The following is a 7,624-nucleotide window of genomic DNA, read 5'->3' as shown; positions in this document are numbered from 1 at the left end:
CTCCTTCGCCGCGGCCTTTCTCCCGCCCTCTTCTTCCTTCGCTTTGCCGGGCTGAGCGGCAGCGGGGGGAGGCTGTGAGCTCCCCGTCTTGCTCTCCCACCGCCACGGGTAAGGCCCCTGAGCTGCTGCCCTTGCTCTGGGTGGCTCTGTGGGGAGCGGGCGTCGAGGGCGGCAGCAGGTAGGGCCTTGCCCGGCGTGTGGTGCGGAGCAGGTCTCCTCAGGGCCCCCTCCAGCCCTGCGCGACATGCCCGTGTAGCACAGATCACTCTGGGTGCTGGGGGTCAGGTACAGGGCCGCTTAACGCAGGGGCATGGCGCTGCACTTGGTGAAAAACCGTTGAACCTGGCTGCGGCGGGGTTAGACGTCGTTGGGTCGCAACGTGCAGTTGGAAGCATACACCAGTACCACAGATACCGTTACGAAAAGACCAAGCTAATCCATAAGGCAGTAATGAACATAATGCATGAGGCTGATGTATGTGCCATTTAACACTTGCTTGGAGGAGAGTATTCTCTAAGGTGGTTCTCAGTGTACCGGCGTACACTGGGCATACCGTCAAGGGCCTTGACTCAGAAGAGCATTAAACTTTGATTCATTAAGACCAAACAGCCAACTTAAAGTTAGTCATGTGTTTAAGCACTTTCCTGGAGAGCAGTGGGGTTTTTTTCTGAACCGCAACCCAACGCTGCACAGAACACATTACAGTCTGCTTTCAGTTAAGAGGGAAGAAAAGGAGGCGACACGTGTCATTTACTGGCCCTTTAACACAGGAAGATCTTTGGGCTCCAAAAATTCTAGTGGCATTTGAGAAAGGCAAAAAAAAAGAAAAGTGGAAAAAACTGGTACAGTGTAGCCAAGGCCCTTCTCCTCCAGCCTCCAACCCACGGCGATAGTCTGGGGAATTAACCCTGCTGTCTAAACTCAGGGAGGTAAAACCCAGACAGAGTTATAAAAGCTGCACAGTCCCCAGAACAGTATTAAGAAACAAGTCCAGTTAAGTTCCTCTTGACGATTCTTCCAGATGGTTTTGGCTTAAAGTTTTCATTCTTTTAAAAAATAAATCCAAAATAAAATGAGAAAGCACAATCAGCAGTATAATGCTATGTGTTTAAATACCTTTTCTGTGATAGGGATAGGGTGTTTCTGTTTCATTTTGGAGATAAAAGTTTGTATTTTGCCTCTCAGTGTCTGCTTTGGAAGTTTTTGCCTGATATTTTTATATCTATATATAAAATACATCTATATGTATGTATTAAAATCCTTATCTATACTGAATAGTACCTCTCTGGAACCTGAAAACTGTAGCCTTAACTAACAATTAATCATAATCCTAAACAATCCCTTAGCATTTAAGTATCCTGGATTCTTTTTAAACAAGTTTAAAGTATGATAAACTCTATTTGGCAAAGTGCTTGGTCACATGCTAGATTGGGTTTTTGACAGCATGGCGCTTACAGAGAAAAGCAGCTCAGCATGCAAGGGCATTCCTTTGGGACTGCATAATGTGAGTACCTGGGGATTTGCACGAACAGCCCGTTGTCTTTGGATGAAATTTAACTTGTTGGTTATGAGTCATTTGTAAGGGTCTTTCTTGCTCCCCCGGCCATGCTACCACAGCTGGGATCAGCAGGATGTAGTATCTGTCCAAATTCCCTCTATGGAAAAGCATGGGGCTTGGCAGGCTTCTCCCTCACAAAATCTTTCATTCCATTTGTTTCACAATAGCATGAACTTGATGACTTGCCAAGTACTCTGGAAAAGACACCTGTCTGAGGGGTTTTTTTGAGGGGACAACAGCTTCCCATAATGATAAAAGGGAAAGAAAAGTCCATAAGTGACTCAGATTATATGGAAGTAACTACTTTCAGTAGTTACCTTTGGATGGCTTTAAGGGTGTCAGGAACAGAGCTGAGGCCATGGGTTCTGCTATGATTAATGTGTACAATTTTGTCACAGGTTCCACCAAGACCAGAACTAATCCAGTCCTGCAGATTTGATCCAAAGGACGTTAATGTTTGTGGAAAAGCTCCCACTAACTTCAATACATGCTGGATCTGCTCTTTAGACCTGACTGCTGCAAACAAGGTCGTGCTTACGTTTGCAATGGTGAGTAATAAGGCACTAAGCTTACAAGCTGTGTAAGCTCATGTTTATGTTTTGGCACAATTAGCAATCTCAGTTAGGACTTTTATTTGCTTGGGCCTCTCAGCAGACAGAGGAAACATGGAACAGCCTTACCGTGTGTTACATGCTGCTCAAGAAACAGAGGGAGGAGGAACTCATGAGACACCTGCTGCATCTTTCAGACTTTTAAAGAGCAGATGATCTCTGACATATAGCTGTTTCTGTGTGGTTGCTAATACGCTGCTCTGTTTTTTTTCTAAATCCCAGATACATCACATTCATATGTTCCTTCTGGGATTTAAAAACAAACACTGAACCTGTTCCAGGCTGATATTTCTAACTCCCCCACTACAGTACGAACCTTGCTTGCATCACTGCCAACATTTGTTCATTTAAAACCAGGAAATCTTACCCCAGTGGAGAGCAGGTAGGATTTGATTCATTCTGCCCTGGGAGGCATGCGTACAAACACTTAACCTGGGCACAATGGGCCTATGGAAGTTGAAGAACTCCTTTCAAAGTAAGATCATTGAATACTGCATGTATAGAGCTCCACGTTAGTAAAGACCTGTTAAGAAACAGTCCATGGTTTTGAGGAGAAGGTAGAACTTCATGCAGGATTGAAGTCCAGCAATGTGCTATAGGCTATCACTCAAAGCAGATTCCCCCCAATGCAAGTCACAGCCAAGTTAATGCATAAAGGCTGCTGATTTGAGAGCCCCAGACTGAATCACACACGGTCTGACTGCCAGACGTGATGACAGCCTGCCTCTCCCAGCCACTTCAACTGGAGCAGCAGGTTCTCAGCACTTCTGTGAATCAGGAGCTTCGTTCTTGGCTGGTGCAAATGGTCGTGGCTCCAATGAACGGACAGGTCAATATGATTAACTTATACCCTAGAGATAGTTTTAGTGAAATCTGAATATATTTATTACTCATTGTAATTTAGAAATCAACATGTTTAAAAGTGTTACTCTTTGGTTAGAGCATCTCTTTGCCATTCTCTCCAGTCTTCATAAGAGGGCAGGAGGAAAAGTAAGAAAACACACAGGAATCCATTAGGGCTTTAGCCAGCTGAAATCTAGCATGTTCCAGTATGTGTTAGTTTAAACTGCCAACTCAGTAGCACATACTATTCACAAGCTTGCTTACCTGTGCAAACTGCTGTGTTAACAGCAGGTGCTAGGTCTCTGCACCACACTGAATGTGTAACAAAACCATTTAGATGCAGCTAATTTCCAAATAAACATTTAATGTGGCCAAAGGTGGTGTAACCATATTGGCTGGGCAGTTTTTCTTCACTTCTCAGATTCTGTGGACATCCTGGCTTCTGGGTTCCCTGTCTGAGGGCTCTGCTCACCCTTTTCCAGGTGAAGAGTGAACACTGAAGAGACAAAGGTCCTACAGGCACTGAGTAGCCAGGGTGGCCTCACCAACTGGTGTGTGCAGACAAAGTATGAGTCAGAAGGGCTGAGTCCTAGTTCTGGCTCTGCCCATGATTCTCTGCATCATCATATTCCTTCTCAGCTTCCACAGCTGAAAAACAGGGCTCATAATATTTCCTTACTTACAAAAGCTGTTAGGAGGATTATTGCATTGTTGTGAATTCCACAGATGAAAGGTACTACAGAAGAACAAACTGCAATTATTGTTTCAAACCTCTGCCCTAGTCCTGTCATCCTTACCTTTCTGAATAACGCTTACTCAATCGAGGAAATCCTGCCACTACAGTGAAGAAAATCATTGGTAAAGATGACTCTCTGTTGCAATAAGAGCATTTATCCCCTTGTGTTCAACTCCCTTCTCTCTGCCGCTGGGATGATCAGACTCATATTAACCCCTGACATTTACTACATGCTCTTAAGCAATCTTCTGTTTGGGCACTGTAATTTCTTTGTCCCAAACATGACTGTTATTGAATAAATTCTCTTTTTGTAATGTATAACATCATCCACTCTGGAGATAGCAGCCGCTGGTAATAGGATCCGGTGTGAGTTCACTGATTGGTACGTGAGGTCTCTTGTAGCCCATGGTGGCTGATGTCTGACAAAATGGTCAGAGTGGCTAAATTTGCCTGCCTTGAGATGTGTGGAGCTTGCATCAGCCTTTCATGTGCATGTAAACATGCAGTGTGCCCACAGACATGCCCAGAGATGGAGGACAGAATGCATTGCTGATGCAGTATTCATACCTCTTCAGCAGCCTTCTCCACTTGTAATGCCTTTGTAATTCCCAAGTACAAATACTATCAAAGAGCTCCCTTGCAGCAGCAAACTATGGTTTTGGTGGTGAAACAGGCACTGAATGGTGAGGTAAAGAATCAGAAGCTTACAGTTAGTACCTATAGCAAAGGTCAGAAAAATTGGTGCTCCGGTTTAGTGTTCCCAGCAGTCCCTGATTACTGTTAAATACTGTTGGGTGCAGTCATGCAAGGCAGTGAGTATGGCAAGTTCTCACAAAACTCATCGGTCCCACAGAGACAAGTATCTCCCTTTTCTACGTCCGTCCACCTTTGTTTTCAAAAAACTCAAGTCCTACCCTGGACACCAAGAGTAGAGAAGCAAAAAGTGTCAGTGTTTAGCAGCCCTGAAAACCACTCTCGTTTTGCACAAGTAAGTTTTTTCTTGTACAAAGGCTATGTGCAAAGCTTCCTAGAAGGATGTATGCACCACTGTGTATTAAGGGTTAAAAATAGTGCAATGGCAAGGAATAAATATACTGCAGGTGTTAGTTAACAAGGTACTAATTGGGTAACTGGAGGTGCAACATAAGAGACCACAGAGGCTAATCAAAAGGCTTTGGGTGAATCTAGGATGCTCCTCTGAGCTTGGGGAGAAGGAAGTAAAAAGCTACTGCTGTAGTCTTGCATTTTATGGAAAAGCTGGCATTAAGGTATCCCAGAGCAGGCAGACTGTTTCATCTTGTGTGTAAAACTAATATGACAAAATCAGTTCAGAAATTAATTTAAAGATTGCAGCTATCTTTTCCTCAGTCTAAGTGCTTTTACTTTGGGCAAGGTACCTTGTGCTTGCATCGTTCTGATTTGATTTCCCTGTACCTCCTATGGTGCTTAATCAAACTGAGTCAGCCTGTTCAGCTAAACCATTACCTAAACTCACTGCCTTGCATAAAGAAGGTTTTAAGGATCCCTAGAATGTGTTTGCTTTCCTGTTCCCGTGGAGGGTGCAGCTAGGTTCTTCAAGCTCAAGTTTGCAGACCTACAGGTAGGTGTGTGAATGACTTGGATGTTCCAGGTTGAAAGCTGATAGTGGTGAAATCTCTGGGGACAAATTTCCCACGTGAATTGTTTTGCCTGCTCAGGCTGATGCATAATGAACATAACAATTTGGGATGAAACTGTCTTACACCCACCCTGGCTGAGATAAGGAAGTATAAGGTGTATTTGGAGACTGCCTTTGGGTTGCAGTTTTGTTGCAGTCTCCATTGCCAAGCTGCTCTTGAAAGTGGATTTGCAGTGAGGATCAAACTCCAGTTTTTAACTTGTGTGTGCTCACCGTGAGGTGAGTCTGCCCCGCCAGCTTGAACGGCTTTATGCTTTCGCTGCGACCCTCCTGGCTTCTCTTGTCTCTGCCCCTTTGCTAGCACTCACGCATTTTGCTCAGCCCTCCTGTTGCATTCTCTGTGTGTTGCTGAATGCTTTGCATTATGAGACCCCTTGTTTGGTTGCTTTTAACTCTGCCAAGTCTTACATTTCAGTCAACACAATTTTTTGTTGCAGGATTTTGTCTCAAACTAAAATATAATTACTTTTAAAAATGTAACTTTCAGATTACTGTTCACCTGAAAATGAGTCTTCAGAGTGAAAGGCGTACATTTTCCCAAGTGTTCATAATGAATACTCAGATGATTACTCCCTGCCCCCTCCCTTGGAAAGCTTCAGCCTGCCAACTTTTCCCAGCCCCCATGCCTAGAGCAGCAGCAGTTTTCATTTAGGGGCTCTTTGGTCATGCTCATGATTTGGTGTCTGTGTATGTTATGGCATTCATAAATTTATACCCTGCGTATCCACGTGGATCAGGCATGTACTGGAGCAGGACAGTGTGTTCAAAAGAACTGCCCTCATACTCTCCAGCTCTCAAATGCTTTGATACTCTTTGAGAATTGCCTTGAAAATGGGAATATCACAGAATGATGGCAAAAAGTGCCCTGTGCTCAAAATCCAGTACTTCCCTATGCCCCTGATAGCTGACATCCAGGACATTTTTAGGCTGGGCAGAGTTCAGGTGGTCTTTCAAAGGGATTTCCTCGCTCAGTCTGGCAACCTGGAATATACCATCACCAGACATGGGGCAGGTTTAGTGAACACCAGCTTGTGAAGTGTGGCTGTTCCCCTTAAGAGGACCCAGAATGTACCTTTTCCTTACTGCTTGTGCGCTCCGTGTTGCCGCAGAGGCTGTGTACTCTGGGTGCAGAGCACACTGAAATGGTTTTCAAGTACCTGATGGGCAAGTCAAAAAAGTCAGCTTGCAGGTGCCTGTGGGAGAGGGAAGCCCAAGGCACACGCTGACCAAGAGTGGCATTTGGCTGTAGAAACAGATGCAACTTCAAATAATGTCTTACAAAGAGGGTACGTTCAAGAGCGGTATGGCTGTGAGCAAGTTTCTAGTTCCTGAATTCACACAGGCCTTGAAGCTGAATGCAAAAATAGCACTTTTGGGGGGTTTAGTTAAGGCATATGCACAACTTTGGTTTCATCCTGAGGCAGCCACAAGCCTGGCTAAGTGGAATTTTCCTAGGCATCTGTCCTCTTGCCTGTGCAAAACCCAATCTTGCTGTTTATATCGGACCTCCTGAGAAATTTCAGTCCCGTTGGTCACGTTTTTCAAAAGCTAATCTTCTAGAAATAAGGTCTTCAGTAAAACTGCCTTCACCTTATGGTTACAATAAACTGACTTATTAATTGCCATCACCGCGTGGCTGTCTGTGTAACAGGCAGCGTGGCAGCCTCTGCTGGCATATGTGTCCACAGAGAAATCCCGTAACTACTTATTTTATGTTGGCGCTCAAATGTTTCCCCTGGACTCGTTTATTTTCCAGCAGTTCTATTTTTTCTTTCCTTTTGTGCTACAGCAATTGAATCATATTTGGGGTTATAACAGCATTAACAGCATTTTTTTTTTTTTAACTTCTGTTTGCATTTGTAGATTTGCTTCAGGATATAGACTGTGTTGATCTGTTATTTGGGAGTGTTGTAACAGCACTCGTGTTTGTTGATGGTCTTATGGTGGGTGTGTTTGTAAAATTCATATTGTTTTTATTGTATACATTAGATTATTTTCCTTGTTGTTTTCAGCAGTTGACAATATTATGAAATGCACTAACCAGTGCAAGCTACATCAGGTTGTGGGTTTTCTTGATGGTTTTTTTTTGTTTTATGCCACTTACTACTACAGCTTGCATTGGCGGCGTTCTATTTTTATTGCAGCTCGTATTAGTTGTTGCGTAATAAATGTGAGAGCGCATTACCCAATACAAACCG

Source organism: Charadrius vociferus, unplaced genomic scaffold (assembly GCF_000708025.1).
Source record: "Charadrius vociferus isolate BGI_N301 unplaced genomic scaffold, ASM70802v2 scaffold549, whole genome shotgun sequence".
In the NCBI taxonomy this organism is placed as follows: Eukaryota; Metazoa; Chordata; class Aves; order Charadriiformes; family Charadriidae; genus Charadrius; species Charadrius vociferus.
This window is presented reverse-complemented; position numbering follows the sequence as displayed.